Consider the following 16327-nt stretch of genomic DNA (forward strand, 5'->3'; position numbering starts at 1 on the left):
TCCCACTGTCACATTATAATCCACACAGGATCAACCCAGACCAAGGAAAAGATCCTTAAAGCTGTCAAGGAGAAAAGGTTAATCACCTATAAAGGGAAACCAATCAGAATTACCTCAGATTTCTCAGCAGAGACAATCAAAGCAAGAAGAGCCTGGAATAACGTATGCCATGCCCTAAAAACAAACAACTATCAACCAAGAATACTGTACCCAGCTAAACTCTCCTTCATAACTGAAGGCCAAATAAAAACCTTCCATAGCAAAGAAAAATTGAAACAATACATCTCCACCAAACCAGCCCTGCAAAAGATTCTTAAAGATATCCTACACATAGAAAACCAACAAGAACACAACAAAGGCCAAGAAACTGCACCCAAACTGAGAATCCAAGAACCTTAGGAAGAACCCAGTTTTCACAGCCCCCAAGAAGGTGGATAACATGGCAGGCACCCCCAAATATCTCTCAGTCCTATCTCTTAACGTTAACGGACTGAACTCTCCAATTAAGCGACATAGACTATCTAGTTGGATTAAAAAACAAGACCCTTCTATCTGCTGCCTGCAGGAGTCACATCTTGCCCGTAAAATCTGCAATAAACTTCTTAACAAAAGCCAGCCACAAGTGAGCTGAGGTTGGAAGTGGTAGGACACGGGCCTTGAGCATAAACAGGCTCAGAGACAGTGTCCCGGTCCCTGAGTTCAAGCCTAGGACAAACCAATAAAACAAAAACGAAAATAAAAGAAATCCCAAATTTAGCATTTTTCTCACTGTATATAGATACACGTAATTAAGGAAATTGCTGCCTGTATTACATACAGGTAGAAGAAAGAAGCTGTCACACAATTAGTCTCTTCATACCATGTTATACCAAAGCCTCAGAAAATCGCCCTTTTTCTAAATTTATAAATTAATATCATCCATTTGTTGCCAACTCTGTCGACATTATTCACATTATCATTTTATACATGAAGTGTTGGTATATCTATTAACAGTTCTAATTATAACTCTCATGAAAGAAACTTCTAGGCAAATAGAATTCCAGAAACATTTGTAAATTTGTCAATTAAACCCTCTATTTAAAAAGAATTTTGTAGTATCCTATAGAATATGAAATTACAAACAAAACCAAAACATTTATTTTAAATCTAAACTCTAATTTAGCAAGATCTACATAGTGCTACATTAGATTAACTTTGCTATTTTTTCAGTCTTAAGCTTTTGAAATCCTTCATCCTATCCTTGGAATATATCAGAATGATGATTACTTACTTTTTCAAATTTTGGATGGGAATCATGAGCCATTTTGCATCTAAGAATGTTCTGTAATGAAGAGAACATTTAAAACACAACTGAGGATTACATATGAGCTGCATTTCAATAGGAAACTTGACTTCTCAAAACATAATGACAAAATTAGCCCATGCTTCCAACTTTTTATTCCTTTCTTGTTTGGTTTGTTTTATTAAGACAAAATTATACTACCTGGTCCAGGGAAGGTATCACTGTGTAATTCCACTATCTAATCTCCTTTCTTAGTCTGAGTGCTAGAATTCTAGCCTTGTATCACATTGCCCCTCCATAGTTTCTTGGTTTATTTAATCTAGATACAGACTAGCAATTCTGAATTTCTCCAATAATATTATCCACTATCCTGCTCAGAGTGTTCATGTACTCTTTTCAAAGATGTTCTAACATTTGACACAGGATATGAACATTTTCAGATGCACCTGCAGGAGTCTCTGATTCATTCCTCCATGGACCGGTTCCCATTAATAATCATTACTTGACTCTCTTACTATCTCTGGTCCTTATCTATGTAAGTAATATTCTTAAAATTTTTTGAAGAAGGTTCTCTTGAGGACTTTCTAACATTAAAAATTATCACTTGGTTCTAGTCTTACTCAGGACATATTTTCTATTGTTTTCCAACTTTTCCACATATTCTGAGAGTTGCTTCATATGTGTATTTGTGTGTGCATATAAGTGTCTCTGTATATATGTGTATGATTGTATGTATGTATGCAAAAGCGTCAAGATCTTATTCAGCAATCTTGCTCATGACTGGTATTCCAATACTTGAGCCATGTTTCCAATCCAGCTTTTGGTTGGTTAATTATAGCTTCTCAAAGACTGTTCTGCCCAGGCTGGATGCAAACTGAACTTCCCAAACACCTTTATATTCTTAGGTTTTACTCCTCCAGTAGTATCAACTTTTAAATTACAAACATTTTTGTGAGTGAAAAAGCTAAGTTGTAGCCTATATTTTTAACTTACGAATTTATATAAAGATAGATGAACATGCACATTATATATGCTGTGTGTTCACTGTTAGAAGTGTGATCCTAAGCTGGGTGGTGATGAGATCTTCGGATAGGGTTCAAAGCCAGGCCGGGCAGGAAAGTCCTGGAGATTCTTTTTCCAATTAACTACAAGAAAACTGAAAGTGGCACTGTGGCTCAAGTATAGAGCATTAGCCTTGAGCTGAATAGCAGAGGGACAGCTCCCAGGCCCAGTGTTCAAGTGCCAAGACCACCACCAACAAAAAATACATAAGTAAAAGAAAGAAAATAAATGTGATCTTCTCCACCAGTTAATGGCTAGTATAATCCCTGCTCTCTCAGGATGGACTTTTTTTCCAATTAAGTCCATGCTCTTATATCTGAGTTGCATTGGAAAGAGAATTATGCTTCCATTCTACTGTCTACAAAGTTGCGTGATTAGCAAGCGTGATTAAGAAAGGGAGTGGCCTCATACTTCCTGTTCCACGTGGGAGTAATGCTTTCTCTATATCACTCTCAAATCTACATACTGGACATAGCTTTATTGTTTCAACGTCGCCTTATTTGTAGAATCTTCTATAGTGTATTGAACCCTTATACTTAAACACAAAACTTCTCTTTCTCCTATTATTGCTATTGTTTCCTTACTGTTAACTCATGAACAGTTGGGAAATAATGCGCAGCACATACACTCACAAAAAAATGATCTGAGAACCTTCTTCCCATTTAAAATTCACCTTACTTTATAGAGAACTTACAAAGTTTGAACTCAATATTCTCATGGAAAATGTATTTAAGAGCAATATAAATTTCATATTTTCTCTTTACTAAGTTGTCTCTGAAACACGTGTAACCTCAGATCAGGGGGTCTTTGTGTTATTTCCATGAAGCAAGAAAGCATTCATTATATCTCAGGCAGCACCGTAGATTGTTCCTGGAAGTAACTGCTACTGGATGTGGAAACTGATCCCAGGAGAGGAATGGAACATAGAGGATTGACAAAGTTCAAGTTAACTTGTGCTTTCCTTTTTACTGTACAAGAAAATCAGAAGGCTTGAAAGAAACTCTGTCCCCGACTTTTTCGTGTGTGTTTTTACTCATATATAGCTTTTCTGTAAACTTCTAATTGAGAGTATTACAAAAAGAAATAATGTGCCATTTGACGGCCAGCATAGAACAAAAAGAAATAACATTGTTTTAAACATGTTCTACTGCAGGGACTGGGAAATTGCCTCAGTGGTAGAGCGCTTGCCTTTCATGCATGAGGCCCAGGTTCGGTTCGTCAGCATTATATAAGCAAAAATTAAGCCAGAAGTGGTGCTGTGGCTCAAGTTGTAGAGCACTAGCCTTGAGTTGAAGAGCTGAGGGACAGCGCTCAGGCCCAGAGTTCAAGCCCACGACTGGACCCCCCAAAACAGTTCTACTACCAAGAAACAATGACACGGAGGTTTTAAAGTGTCTTACCGCTGGTATTTCCTCCCCTGAGATGATTCTCTTGTTTCAGGAGTCAGTTATCAATTCCTTTAGTTTGGTCCTGAATTCTCCAGAGCAATAGGGATTCCAAAAAAGCATCCAGTGAGTATGATCAGCAAAAAGGCACCTCTTCTCAGACCAGTACTCCTTTAAGCAGGGTCCCAATGAAATATCTGGGGTTTTTTTGTTTGCTTTTTTTTTTTTTTTTTAGTTTGTGTTGGTTATGGGGCTTGAACTCATAGGCTGGATCCTGTCCCTGAACAGTTTTATTTCCTGATAATCTGCCCCCAAAGCTAGTACTATACTGCTTGAACCAAAAGTCCACTTGTGGCTTTTCTGCTGTGTAATTAGAGATAAGAGTTTGAGAGACTCTCCTGCCAGGGTTGGATTCGAACTAAGATAGTAAGAAAGCCAAGTGACATCGACTGTATAGACGTCACTCTTCAAAGAAGAAATATTAGATGTTTATTGTGAAGCTAATATTTTACATTTTTTCTTTTTTTATTGTAGGAATACCTTACAGAGGAGTTACAATTACACGGGCAAGATAACGTGTACATTTCTTATCAAGCATTGTTGCCTCTTCGTTGTTTCTGCTTCCCATTCCTTCCCATACTCCCCCTCTCCAAAGATGTAAAGTTCGTTTTTTGACATAACGACATGGACATCTCATTGTTGCAATGGGTCCACCTGTATCCCTAAACAATTTGTTTTTAGAGAATATGTCCAGCACAGATTCCATAACATAACTCACCAAAAGTAGGTGCACTGAATAATTTTGGAATTAATTTTTTTGGAATTAATTTTTTTGCTTGGGAAGATTATTGATCTTGTCGTTCCTTCTGGGGAAACTTAAAGTCATATTTCACCTTTTTTGTTGTTTGTGGGGTTTGAATTCTGATCCTGGGCACTGTCCCTCCACGTTTCAGTTCAAGTTGTGCACATTACCACTTTAGCTACAGCACCACTTCCGGGTTTCTGGTGGTTAATTGAAGATTAGTGTCTCATGGACTTTCCTGACAAGGCTAGCTTTGAACCACAATCCCCTGGTCTCAACCTCCTTAGTAGCTAGGATTACAGTTGTAAACCACCAGCACCAATTTCATATTTGCATTTAGGTGGACTGAATGACACTGTGTAAACAAAGAATTGAATTTTAACCAAATGATGACATTGCAGCATTTCAGAAAAATTGAGGTAGCAGTAAATATGTCTCCTTTTCCATTTTGTTACATTAATGACTCAAGAGCTATGGGACCCTTATATTAGCATCCTGTGACATCTTTATAGGTGTATTTACTATCAGGAAATGTTCATAGGGAAATATAGAAAGACTGAGATTTTTAGAAAACAAAGGAGATAAGGTATGAAACAACAGCATAGAAGGTGGTACATTTTGGGAGTTCCGGGAAGATGGCAGAGGAGAAGCTGGAGGCAAAACAAGCTCTCCCATAGAAAGCAGTTTTAGAGTTCCAGTGAAGAGTCCTAAGCCAGAGAATCACACCAAGTGTGCCATCACAGGACAGAGAGTTAGGCCAGAGAGGGAAAATCCAGGCAAGGAGACAGATCTGAGCTCTTGCCAGAAACTGCTGCTGCTGCTGTGGCAGCAGTGGTGGCGGCGGGGGCGGTACCGCCATACCTGAAACAGAGAGAGTCTGGGGACTAAAAGAGCCAGATGCGGCAAGCAAGCAGAAACTACTCAACACCAGGAAGAACCAACAAGGAGCAGACATCTTCATCCTGCATTTCGCAGACTGGAGACGACCCAGGAACCAAGACTCAGCGTGAGTAGAAGCCTGACTTCCTCACTCCTTCTCAGGTAGCAGAGGAGGGAAGGCCACCCCTTCCCCCCCCCCCCAGTACCAGAGATCTCCATCTTGGATACTGACAAAGCTCCGCAGAGCTGCTAGCTCCAACTCAGGCCTTGGAATAAAAATAGGGTCATTTAGCAGGTCACAAGAACTTAACGGCATGACCTGCCAGACTCAGCTCCACCCAGGGAAAAGTCACCCAGTTCGGGCACCAGCCCTGGGAGTGGCTTTCTTCATTGGGTAATCAGAGCCACAGACTGCCCCTCCCTTTAGTAGCCTCGATATCAGTAAACAGAAACCCTGCGAGTGGCTCCAGGCTGGCCTCTGTGAGTTTCTCACAAACTAGCCCCAGGGAAAAGCTACTGTTTGCTGAGAGGCCTCAACTCTACCCAGAACATAGCCTCATCACAGCATTTCCAAACTTGAGGAAAAAGCCATCTCCCTCTTTTGTAATACTCAAAGCACACCCCCATCTCATTGAACTAACTTGGGAGGAGGATCGAAAAATCCTGGGTAAAGCAGAAAATTTTTTCTGCCTGTCCAAACAAACTGACTTAAGAAACCAACCAAGCCACAGGACCACAAGCAGACCGGAGACTACAACCAGAGGCTGATTACAGACACAAGGGAGGTACAGGATTTTTCCCAACCCTCCCTAAAAAATCAAAGAACTATTTTTGTCCCTCTTCTTATTTTTTATTACAACTTTAAATTTTTTTTATTTTCTAAAACTTTTTAAAATCAATTTTTACCTTTTTTGAAAAAAAATGTTTTCTAGTAACTTTTTTTCCACCTATAATCTTTATTTTAGGGATACATGCATGTGTGCGTTTTTCTTTCTTTTTTTTTCTTCTTTTAAAAATTTTTTTCTTTTTGTGTTTTGCTTAGCTCGACTGAATTTCTGATCTTTTTTTTCCTTTCTTTCTTATGCTTCTCACCTTTTCCTCTCTTTTGTTCCTCTTTATGGGACTTAATTGTTGTTCTGCACATCCTCAGATAAACCCATAGGTGACTATTAGCCTCTATCCCCCATTGTGTACACACTTAATCCACAAATTTATTACTCAATTCAAAACTTCTGAGAATTAAATTCCTTAATAGCAGTACTACCTCTTTATACCTATATAACACTTTAAGTATTTTTATTTTTAAATTTTTCACATCTCCTTTATATCCCTCCCCTTCTTTCAATATATTCCCGTTCTTTGAATAGTTTGTTCTCAAATCTGCATATTACTAATTTTTAATTTTCTACTTTTTCTGGTCTCTTTTTTCCCTTTCTCTTTCTTCTTGTTTTCTCCCTACTTCCATCCTATCTAACCTATTTCCCGCTTTGAGACTAGGACTTAGTTAACTCTCCCTGTACCTTCCCACATCACTCCATTCCTAACACTAATAATTTCCCTAACACTAATAATTTCTGGTTTACCAAATTCTTCTTAGCGGTTCATAGCCCATTAATATATAGTTGTTTGATGTTGAATAGAGATATCTGTTGAACTAGATTGTATCTACAGACTATTGACTATGCAAATTCAGACTTTGGTTGATGCTTGCCTAAAGTTAGTGTTCTTGCACAAAACTGCTGTTACTTTCATCCCAAATGGGCAGAGTAAGCCGGAAAACCACAAGAAAAATGGCAGGTCCGGGTATCTCCACTCCCACTCATGATAATCAGAGGACAGAACAGATAATGTATAATTCAGAGGAGAGTTCCCAAATAGCTCTACAAACACTGCTGGCAAACATGATAAATGAAAAGATTGAAAACATACAAAGAACTCTGTATGAGCGTGATAGGGAGAGAGAGGAGGCAAACAATAGGTCAATGCAGGAAAAGATTGAAAACCTACAAAGGACTCTGTATGAGTGAGAGAGGGAGTGAGAGGAGGCAATCCAAATGTCTATACAGGAATATCATGAGTGTGAGGAAGCTACTCAAAAACTGATACAGGATTTGCGTGAGCAGTTTCTTGAGAATAATCAAAGAGAAAGGTAGGAATGGCGTGAACAGGAGGAAGATAAGCAAGGAGTAATACAGGAATTGAGAAAGCAGGAAGAGAATACAGAAAGTTCACTAAAGGCATTCATGGGATCCATTAACAAAGAGCTGAAGGAAGTCAGGGAGACCACAAAGGGAATGCTGAATGGAACCCCACAAAAGGAATGGGAATCCAAGGAAACCATAACCAATTAACTAAGTGATTTGACAATAAACACTGAACACCAAATTAAGGAAGTAAAGAACTCCTTACAAGATCTAAAAGAAAGCTTCAATAAAGAAATTGAAGCCATCAAAGCTGAATAATTAGAAGCAAAAGAAATAAAAAACAAAGAAGAAAGTCTTGACAGTAGTTTAGACCATGCAGAAGATCGAATCTCGGGGATTGAAGATAGCCTAGATATTATAGAGAAAGAACATACAACCATGCAAGACAAATCCAAGAAATATTATAGATCTATCCAATACTTAGAAGACACCATCAGAAGGGCTAATCTAAGGATAATGGGTATAGAGGAGCACCTAGTAACAGAAGTAAATGGTCTAGGAAATTTGTTTAACAGGATCATAGCAGAGAACTTCCCAAACATGTAAAAAGATAGGCCTATTTAGATACAAGAAGCTTTTAGAACTCCTAATAGACCAGATCAGAATAGGACATCCCAGTGTCACATTATTATACACACAGGATCAACTCAGACCAAGGAAAAGATCTTTAAAGCTGTCAAGGCGAAAAGATTAATCACCTATAAAGGGAAACCAATTAGAATCACCTCAGATTTCTCAGCAGAGACAATCAAAGCAAGAAGAGCCTGGAATGATGTATGACAAGCCCTAAAAACAAACATCTATCAACCAAGAATACTGTACCCAGCTAAACTCTCCTTCATAACTGAAGACCAAATAAAAACCTTCCATAGCAAAGAAAAATTGAAACAATACATCTCCACCAAACCAGGCCTACAAAAGATTCTTTTTTTTTTTTTTTTGGGGGGGGGTCCGGTCGTGGGGCCTGAACTCTGGGCCTGGGCGCTGTCCCTCAGCTCCATTCCCACATTACTCAAGCTGAATCAAAACTTTGGCAAAGTAGTAGTGTATAAAATTAACCCCAAAAAATCAATGGCTTTTCTGTATGCCAACAATGAGAAAAGTGTGGATGAAATTAGGAAAGTAACTCCATTTGTAATAGCACCTCAAAAAATAAAATACCTAGGAATTAACTTCACCAAAGAAGTGAAGGACCGGTATGATAAAAACTTTAAAATCTTGAAAAATGAAATCAAAACAGAACTTAGAAAATGGCAAAATCTCCCATGCTCCTGGATTGGAAAGACTAATATTGTGAAAATGGCAATACTTCCCAAGGCTATGTACAAATTCAATGTGATACCTATCAAAATTCCAACCTCATTCTTAGAAAAATTCATATGGAAGAATAAAATCCCCAAATAGCAAAAACGCTCCTCAATGGAAAGAACACTTCTGGTGGAATATCAATACCAAATTTCAAACTCTACTATAAAGCCATAGTAATCAAAACAGCTTGGTACTGGCAAAAGAACGGACTTCAGACCAATGGAATAGAATTGAAAATCCAGAAATGAACCTATAGACCTATACCCAATTAATCCTTGATAAGGGAGCTAAAATAATAGAATGGAAGAAAGACAGCCTCTTTAGTAAATGGTGCTGGCAAAATTGGTTAAAAACTTGTAGAAAACTAAAATTAGGTCCTTATATAACACCCTACACAAGAATAAGCTCCAAATGGATCAAACACCTCGGAGTCAAAGCAGACACTCTGAAAACATTACAGGATGGAATAGGAGAAACCCTAGGTCTCCTGGCACAGGCCAAAATTTTCTTAATAGAGACCCGGAAATACAACAAATCAAAGAAAGGTTGGACAAATGGGATTGCATGAAGTTGCAGAGCTTCAGCATGGCAAAGGACCTAGCTAGCAAGATCAATAGAAAGCCCACGGATTGGGAGAAGATCTTCACTAGCCATACAACGGATAAGGGTCTCATATCTCAAATATACTTGGAACTAAAAAAATTATATCCCCCAACAACATGTCCTCAAAGAAACAGCTGCCCAATAAATAAATGGCCTAAAGACTTAAAGAGAAACTTCTCTGAAGAAGAAAGAAGGATGGCCAATACACACATGAGGAAATGCTCAAACTCCCTAGCCATAAAAGAAATGCAAATCAAAACAATATTGAGATACTACCTCACACCATTTAGAATGGCTATAATCAAGAACTCTAACAACAACAGATGTTGGAGGGAATGTCGACAGAAGGGAACCTTACTTCATTGTTGGTGGGAGTGTAAACTTGTTCAACCACTTTGGAAAGCAGTCTGGAGATTCCTGAAGACTTCACATAGAGCTCCCCTATGACCCAGCAATCGCTCTTTTGGGCATTTACCCAAATGTTCACAAACAAGACCACACTAAAGCTACCAGTACAACTATGTTTTTTGCAGCATTAGTTACCATAGCTAAGATATGGAACCACCCCAGATGCCCCTCAGTAAATGAATGGATCAAGAAAATGTGGTATATATACACAATGGAATTCTATGCCTCCATCAGAAAGAATGACATTTCCCCATTTGTTAGGTAATGGAAAGGCTTGGAAAAAATTATATTAAGTGAAGTAAGCCAAGCCCAAGGAAACAAAGGTCCCATGGTTTCCCTTATTTGCAATATTTAGTATATGTATGAGTAAAGCAGTAAAGGTCAGATAATGTGATCTTAGGAAAATGAACCCTTGATATGTATTTAAATGTTTTTTTCTTTCATGCCTTTGTTTCTAACTCATTTATGAGATTATATTTTTGTTGCTTTGTATGACCCTCCCCCACATTACAATCCCTGCTTTCACTCTATTTGATGTCGGTATAATTTGTGGAGGAGATGTGGAAAAACAAGTCGTTTACGGGTACAGATGGACCTGATGCAACTATGAGAAGTACAAGTTGTCATGTCAAAAACGAATTTTACAACTTTGGTGGGGGTGGGGGTGTTGGTGTTTGGGGATGGGGAGAGGCTGGGAAGGGATGTGAAGGGTAAACAAAGGAGGAGGCTGCAATGATTGATAAATGTACTCATTATCTTGTCCCTGTAATTGTAACCCCTCTGTACAGTATGTTCACAAAAAATTAAAATTAAAATTAAAAGAATAAAAAATTTAAAAAAGAAAAAAGAGGAAAAAATGCACACAAGTAAAAAAAAAAGAGCGAAACATTTATCACGCAGAGATTAAGAACTAGCCTAAGAGATTTAGAATGATAAAGGCAATGAGCAAAAGCCTAGTTGACAACGAGTTCTTCAATAACCAAAAATGGTTCTCTAGACCAGTTTCTGGTATACGTTATTTACTATCATTTTTTCCTTCCATCTGGAGTTATTCCTTATTTTCTGTCACAACTAGTAATTAGCCTCTGCCTTTTTGATGCCAAAACTGATCCAAAAGATTTCAAAATCACACTTAGACTACTTTTCACTTTGTGATTAGCAGTGATTACACAAAATCCTTGAATCCTTGAATTTCCAGAATTAATCTTCAGCTGACATCTAAGCACATTCCTAGCATTAATTGCTGTGACTTAAAGAACAAAACTTTTTTCAACACAGTATCCTAACTTAAGTAAAATACATGAATTAGGGGCTATTATCAGGTATCAGTATGGAAATAGCAATAATGTATTTCAAGTATGGGTCCTTTATTTTCCATTTACTAAATTTTGCCAGTCCTGGGGCTTAAAATCAGGGGTAGGGAATTATTCCTGAGCTTTTTTTTCTCAAGGCTAGCACTCTACCACTTGAGGCATAGCATTCCTTCAAGTCTTTTTCTTTTTTTCTGTGTTACTGAGGAATTGAACCCAGGTTTTCATGCATGCTAGACAATCACCATACCATGAAGGCACATTCTCAGAGCCCTCAATGACTTTCTTAAGAAGGCATTATATTTTCACTCCATAACTATGTATCATAAGTTTGGCCAGGTGCTAGAAAATGATGTAGAAAGCAATACAATTCAATAAGTCCAGTAAGGCTGGATGGACAATGAATTTCATGGTCTAGCCAGGGAACAGTGGGGCTTACCTCAGGGAGCTGTTTCAACAGGCTGAGCGAGACAGCTCCTGACCCACAGCCCACCTCCAGAATGAGAGGGTCACCTTGGATTCCAGCCACATGGGGATGCTGGACCCCCTTCTCCAGCACCAATTCAACCAGTTTTTGTAAAAGAGAGAGAGAAGTCAGAATTAAAATGAAGTTGAGTGCCAGTGGCTCAGAACTCTAATCCTAACTACACTGGAGGCTGAAATATGAGGATCATGGTTCATAGCCAGCCCCCGCATTAACGTCTTTGAGCCTTTTATTTCCAAAGAACCATCAGAAAACCAGAAGTGGTGCTGTGGGCTCAAGTGGTAGAGCACTAGCATTTTGCTGAGGAGCTCAGGAACAGTGCCCATGCCTATGGTTCAAACCCCACAACTGACAAGAAGTGTACTTCCTACCACAAGAAGTGGATTGAATAGCACCCATTGTCCTAGGGAGCATGGTAGTGAAGTCAGGCTGAGCTTCCTGTGAAGTTGAAGTCATAAGGAGGTCACCTGACTTCTCTGTGCCTCGGTTTCCCCAGATGCAAAATTCAACACAGTGAAGGATCCCCTTCCTCATGGGGATAGGGTAATGATGAAAGAGAGCCATGGTTTGTTTCAAAATCCCCAGCTGTTGCATGATTAATAACTGGCCCAACCTGAGCCCTTTGTGGGTATCTTCCTGTCATTTGCTCACAGAATTGCAGAGAACCTTCTCTGAATGCCACTCCCTCCATGCCAAGTCATGCTCCAGAGATTCCCTCTCTATAAATCCCTTGTTTCCTCAAAACTGTCCTGTGAGGAGAATGAGGTCTGATGGTTGTGGCCCTACTCAGAGCTTCACTTGTGGTCAAGAATCGGCTGCTGTGGATTAAAAGTTTGGGATAATCCATCTAAATCGATGACTGAGCATGATGCTACGTGTTTACCATCCCAACTACAGAGGACCAATCCTGGTGGAGCATACCTGTCCCAGATAGGAGGACCTCAATCCAGTCCAACTAGAACATATAATGAGTTTCTGTTTCAGAAATGCCCAAGACAGAAAGGTTGCTCCTCAGATCCAAGAAAGTGGTCATGGTGCCCCCAGAGGGGTGTCTGATCCCAGGTAGTGGTGATTTGGGGGCAGCCACTCACCTGTGCTGCTGGGAAAAGCTGCTGGAGGTTGCTCCAGGTGGGGCAAGCAGCAATGGCAGCGGCATTGCAAACACATGGGCCACGAGCAGAGAACCAGGGCCAGGGACCAGGTCATGGCTTTATGCGGGCTGGCTGTGCACCATTGCCTGAGGTTTGAAATCCTACAACTTGGAAAGGTGAGGAGGGAGCAAGGTGCGGGCAGGCTTCTCAATTTCCTACTATACTCCAAAGTTGCTTGAGTCTCTTCCTCTCCACTCAGCCACCTCTACCTTCCTCAACTGCTGGTAGTGTTGTAAACTAACAGAGGGAATCCGGGGTGCTACTAGGCAGCATGGAATGTGGGCGTGGTCACCGTTCTTGTATCTCATTGGTCAGAAATAACCATGAAAGAATGGGGGTGTGGCCAGAATTCTGTGATGCAAGCAGCATGGGCGGAGTCAAGAAGATAGGAGCTCCCCCAGCCCTTTTCTCAGGGAACAATGTCCAATTCATTTGGAGATGAGATGGTGACCTGCTTTAGCTGGATGGCTGCACAGATTGTTCTGTATGTCTGTTTGTTGCCAGACCCGGACCGTGAACTCAGGATCTGGGCACAGTCTGTGCACTGCTTTTGCTCAAGGCTCGCCCTCCACACTGGAGCCCTGGGCTTCTGGCTTTGTTGGCACTGAAGTTGGACAGAGGTCTCAAGGACTTTCCTAACTAGGATGACTTTGACCATGATCCTCCCATCACAGCCTTGTAAGTATCAAGGTGGACTGCTGAGAGCCACTGGTGCCTGTCTAATCACTGGTCTTGCTGATATTCTTGGACAGCCCGGTGAGTAGCCTATCCCCAGGTTGAAGTGGTGGGAGCTGGAGCTCACATTTGGAATCCTGGTCCTGCCACCTCCAAATGGCTGGAGATCCTAAGGAACTCATTCCTATCCATATGAATACCAATGGAATGTGATGTATGTCATGGTTGGGAAGTACTTGAATGATTCTAGGATAAAATTATACACAATTATATTATAGGACACTGATCGATTTTAGTTAATTCTTTATTAAGCAGTTAAACAATCACATTCATAAAATGGAGGCATAATGAAAGGCTTAAGAATTGGGCCTCCCATACTGCAAAGGTACCATTTTTCTGCCAGGACTGGGATTGAAACTCAATGTCTTGGTAACTCTGTTGCACTGTGTGGGAATGGGAAGCTGGCCTACTTAAAGTCAAGAAATTCAGGTCTGTTCCTTATGCCTAAAATAGATCTCCAACACTAGAAAACATCCTATTCATGTACAATTTACATATATGATTTATATTTATATACCTATGTTGACTCCATATTGCATTCAGTGTAGTTATTTTATTTTGTTGTTTTATTCATGTATTGACAATTTATTTTATTGACTATTATGGAACATAAAACATTGATTACATTGATTACACAGGATATAGGTCTGCATATGTATTCCACTTCATACCTGACACCCAGGACTTTCATAGAAAAGGAAAACATGTGTCATCATCATCTTCTTACTCCACGATTCATTTTTGGGAGTGCTGGCATCTGAACTCAAGACCTACAAGCCTATAAGGCCCAATTCATGAATGGGTGAGTGCTAGCATGCCATCCTGGGGCAAATTGAGCTGACAGGCTGTTCCCAGGACCTCAGATCAAGCCCCAGGGGTGACCAAAATAAGAAAAGATTGACATGCAGATGGCAGTACGCTAATAAATATATATATTTATAGAGTGTTAGATATGACTATACATTATTCAGTTATATAGACTACATTCCTTCCAATTCCTGGGTATTAATTATGCCTCCATGTAATTAATGTAATTAATGTAATGTTATTAATTGTTTTCATCCTTAAACTATTAATGAAATCAGTGTCCTGAAATTATTGCGTTCCTTTAATTAATAATATTCCTTCAATGCTTCATAAATATTAAATAAAATACATCAACCTCCTAAAATGATGCTGTTTAATTTTATAGGAGCATCACTCATGATCAATTCATTCAACCATGACATTGACAACATTCCATTGTTAATCCTATGGATGGGAACCATTTCTTTAATAGCTCCTGCCATTGGTTGGTGTCAGGACAGGGATTCGAAATCAGAGCCTATGTTGCCACGTGGGCCTATGGCATCCCTGATAGTCTGGCAGCCTTCAGCAATGCAAGATGAAGTACCCTTTGCAACAGTGTCATTCAGACCCATGAGGGTCACCATGCAATGAAGAAAACATAAAATGGCCATAATTTTTCTGTGCATTGCTTTCCTTGCAAGGCCTGAGGGTCTAGGATCCTAGGAGGAGCTGTAGATCTAGTGGCTGCAACCCAGCCTAGGGTGATCAAAGCTGAGGCAGAGTTGCCACGACCTGACTTCAAGCGCCGTATTGAGAAAAGTAAAATAAAAAAAAATTAGCTCCCTGGCTTGCAATTCACGCTGTTTATTCTTCCAGGCTTTGGATTTGAACTCAGGATCTGAGTAAATCTGCAGCAATGTGGATGAAGGAGAAGATCACTGTATTTGAAGATAGGAAAGTTAGGCCTGTTCACTAGTCCTGTATTCAAGCCCTAGCCCTGGAAACATACTATTTATATACATTGTAAAGATAGGAGTTATACTTACTTATAGATGTTCAGTCCATACATGTTTGGTGTGGTTGTTCTTGTATTTTTTGTTTTATTCATTTATTTACCATTGATTGTACTAAGATGAAACACCTTAAATTTATTACATTGATGACATCCTATCACAGAGCATCTAGATTTATAGAAATGTTCTCCATCATGCCAGGATTCTCAGGATTACCCAGGATATTCAGAGAAAAGGAAAATAAGTTTCACACTTGGCTTCTTACTCCACGATACACTTGTTGGTAATGCTGGGATCTTAACTCAGGTCCTAGTAGGACCAATTGGCCAATAAGTCAAGGTGAACACACTAACCTGTGAGCAACTAATGAGCTAGGCCATTCCCAGGATCTGATATTGATTGCCAGGGTGGTCCACTATAGTCATGAATTCATAATTTAAACATACGATCTATATTGACATACATGTTTGTACAGCATCTTGTGTTCGGTGAACTTCTTATTTTGTCTCTATTTCATGGAGCTATTCTGTATTTTACTAAATATGGTGACAGGTATAACTTTGCTGACATGGATGACAACCTGTTCCTATGGTTATGGGGTTGCTTATGAATTCCTATTCTTGGATGAGACTCAGGACTTTCACAGGAGAGGAAAACATGTGCAACAACTGGCTTCTGACATCAGGATGAATCTTTTGTGAGCGCTGGGATTTGAATTCAGGTTTGGATAGCTCTGTTGCACTGAGGGGGAAGGGGAAGCTCACCATCTTTGAAGACTAGAATGTCAGGCCTGGTTTAGGGCCTGATTTGAAGCCCTAGCACAGGACAAAATAGCAAGCCCACCTTTTTAAAACATAGGATCTCTCTTAACCTACAGGTGTGGTATGCATCTTGCATTCAGTGTAGTTACAC

The 16327-nt window shown here is 39.7% G+C and overlaps 1 long non-coding RNA gene across 1 annotated transcript in view; it reads right to left on the minus strand.

The window, feature by feature from the left end:
• The window catches only part of LOC138820361 (uncharacterized), a 49079-nt gene extending 36173 nt beyond the window's left edge, over nt 1–12906 (minus strand). Inside the window, exons 1-2 of the long non-coding RNA XR_011369845.1 lie at nt 12819–12906; nt 1271–1321 (exon numbers count right to left, since the gene is read on the minus strand). This is a non-coding gene — a long non-coding RNA (uncharacterized lncRNA). The remainder of the gene's footprint in view (nt 1–1270; nt 1322–12818) is intronic.
• Nucleotides 12907–16327: the final 3421 nt, after the last annotated feature.

Source organism: Dipodomys merriami, unplaced genomic scaffold, assembly GCF_024711535.1.
Source record: "Dipodomys merriami isolate MVZ:Mamm:240054 unplaced genomic scaffold, mDipMer1.0.p SCAF_868, whole genome shotgun sequence".
NCBI classification, from domain to species: domain Eukaryota; kingdom Metazoa; phylum Chordata; class Mammalia; order Rodentia; family Heteromyidae; genus Dipodomys; species Dipodomys merriami.